General features: G+C 40.5%; 1 protein-coding gene across 1 annotated transcript in view; it reads right to left on the reverse strand.

The window, feature by feature from the left end:
* Positions 1-2160: 2160 nt before the first annotated feature.
* Positions 2161-2924, reverse strand: part of snd1 (staphylococcal nuclease and tudor domain containing 1) — a 460739-nt gene continuing 459975 nt past the window's right edge. The window contains exon 24 of the mRNA XM_080754108.1: positions 2161-2924. This exon is cut by the window's right edge and continues 301 nt beyond it. The gene's annotated coding sequence lies outside the window, so the exon portion shown is untranslated.

Here is a 2924-nt window from a genome sequence, read left to right on the forward strand (position 1 = left end):
AAGACGGATTTGGGGAGTTGAAAGCCTACTTTACTTGGTGGGAACACTCAGAGTCCCCAACATCGCGTCTAAAATACACTTTTTTATCAAGAGAAGAGAATATTTCACCGGAAGGCAAAATTTGGTCAATGGACATTTCTATTGACAAGATCTGTAGAGGGCGGTGTGGAGTAACTAAAACCTCCGGTGAAAAAGTTTTTCTCTGGTAAAAAAAGTGTATTAAAGTGTATTTTAGACGTGAGGTGGGGGTTTCTGAGTGTTCCCACTAAGTAAAGTAGGCTTCCATCACCCTTACGCCGTCTTTGTTTTGTTGAGTAACGAACCGTATTTTATGTTTATTACATGCAGACGAGAGGGTGCGCAGCCTTTCCTGCCTCGTAAGGGCTCATTGGTGACATAGCGTCAAGGCTCATTCTAACGCTGCTCTTCTCCTCCTCCTCCTCCTCCTCCTAACGCTGCTCCAGCTTGAATCGGTCGATGTTTCTGTCCTAAAGTTATTAATTGTTTCACTGGCTTTAAGCATTAAATAAATAACCTGCTGAGAGACTCTGAACTCACTTACTCAGCGTTTACAAATCATTAGTTCAAAAGTGAGTAGGCTTCTGAATAACGAAGTAGTCTACAACCAAAAGAAGAAGAAAAAATAAATAAAAGAAAAAGCTGCCTTCTCTGTCCTGCGGGGAAAAACACAGATCTACAAGCCCACAACATGTTGCATTTCGATCGGTTGTAAACTTGAAGATCTGCTATTTACGGTGCAGCACACTGGTGCGTGGACAATGACGCTCACAACCGCGACCACCGACTGTAAACAAATCAACGTGATGGATATAATTCCAGTGGATTTTATATTAAGAATGCACCAATGGATTGGATATACACAACACTTTTCCCTGTACCTTCAGAAGTTCAGAACGTGCCGAACTAAAAGGTAATAAATCGCGGGGGCGCCCGTTTTTTATTGCAAAACTGGGACTACACATTTAGAGCACTGGTTCTCTAAGTGCTTGAGGGAGTTTTAGGGGGTCGCCAGCTAAATGATAGGAACCAAATGGACCCTTATGGGTATGGGTACACATGGAATGGGTCCATTTGGTTCCGTATACACTGCAGAGCCTGATGCATGACAAACTTGGGGTCCTTGAAATGTAAATGGTTGAGATTCAATGATAGAGGCTTGGACATTAAAATGGGGGTCCCTGGCGTATCTTTTCAAGTGGGGGTCCATGGGCTAATCTGTCCATTTGGGGGTCCTTGACATTAAGATTACAAGTAGACCAACACATGATGTGTGCCATCTAAATGATAGGAACCAAATGGACCCTTATGGGTAGGTGCATGTGTTATAGCAGCTTTGCAAAGTACAAGTACAAGATCTGGTAAGTGGGTAATGTATATGTTTTGCAATAATAATCTAAATCTAGTCTACTAAATAACTAGTAGTTTTAAATAATTGTAGTGGAATAAAAGTACAACATTTGAAGTTGACAGCTATACAACTGTGGAGGTGGTTTGACTTGGGGGGAGTGATTTAGGGGTGTAGACAAGTACCTATTGTCCCTCCCATTGTCACACCCACGTCTGGCTACCTATAGGTGTAAAAATGTTTCTTGCATTCAAATGGCTTTTTAAGCCCTTTGGGTTTTATGGTGCAACAAGTTTAAAATGTCCATGTCTTCAAATATGCTCCAATTTCAACAAATGATACATCATATTAAAGCTTAGATTCTGTACTTGGATAATATGTACAAAAAAGAAAAATGACCAATGCAGACATAAGGAACAAAGTACCAGACCTAGTCACATTTATGCTAAATGTTAAAATGTACGGAGATATACGCTGAATAAAGTCAAGTCAATATGGTGTGCATGTGCGTGTGCACATCCATGAGCATCCATGAGTGCGTGCACGCGTAGTTTAGGACAACAGCAGCACACGTGTGTGGGGGGTGGGGTGCTTCAGTGTGACGAAGAGAGGGGGAGGAGTGGGAGGGGGTGGAGAAAAGTTTCAAATTCAAAACAGAGGCTTTTGTAGCATACAATTCCTTTAAAAAAAACATATCAAATGCGGATCGGGCTACAAATGATTATACTATTAGACATTAGGCACACAGGAATGAAGGATCTGATTAAAAAAACTGCAACATACTTCTCATTTGCTTATTTTAATTCAGATTTAATACAATGACAAGGTCCATTATAAGGAAACAAATTCAAACAACCGTTTTTTTCTCCTGCTGTGGCATACAGAGACAGAGACTGCCAAGAACGAGATCAGAACCATTAGAATGTAAACATTACAGAAAGAAGAGAGAGATGAATAAATGCCGCAATATCAAGGCGCCCCATGATTTTCTGGCCGTTAAAAGAGTTGATACACTTGTAGAGAATAAAACGACAAAACACTCCCTACATAAACATCAGCAAATGCCATTATTATCACACAGATATACATCCAAGACAAAAATAAATGCATCCTTTTGCTTGTTTTTTTTGTTTGTTTTTTCTTGTTTTTCTCGCCTTCGCCTGTCTGTGTGTGGCTCCACCGATTTCGTTTAAAATAAACTCCATTTACACGTTTTCAACATATCCTCACATTTACATGTCATCTCATTCATTAGGGAAGCATTTGTTGTTAACGGGAAGAAAAAAGAAGAAGAAAAAACACCCTTCCCCTGCCCCCTTCCCAAGAAGAAAAAGAAAATCCCTTGGCAAGCAGGGATTGGCTGGGGGTATCAGATAGCAAAGAGCATAATTGGTTGATAGATCTATCAGTCAGACGGCTGGTCCAATGATTAGATAACATGGCAATTAACACAGATTGGCAATAGTGCAGATTTCATGATTAGAACTGGCAGTGGCCTGTAAGAGAATAAAACACCATGATTTGGGGACAAGTCACTGTTCTTTAGAAAGCATGGTTA

This window comes from Nannobrachium achirus (assembly GCF_963921795.1).
Source record: "Nannobrachium achirus genome assembly, chromosome: 23".
NCBI lineage: Eukaryota > Metazoa > Chordata > Actinopteri > Myctophiformes > Myctophidae > Nannobrachium > Nannobrachium achirus.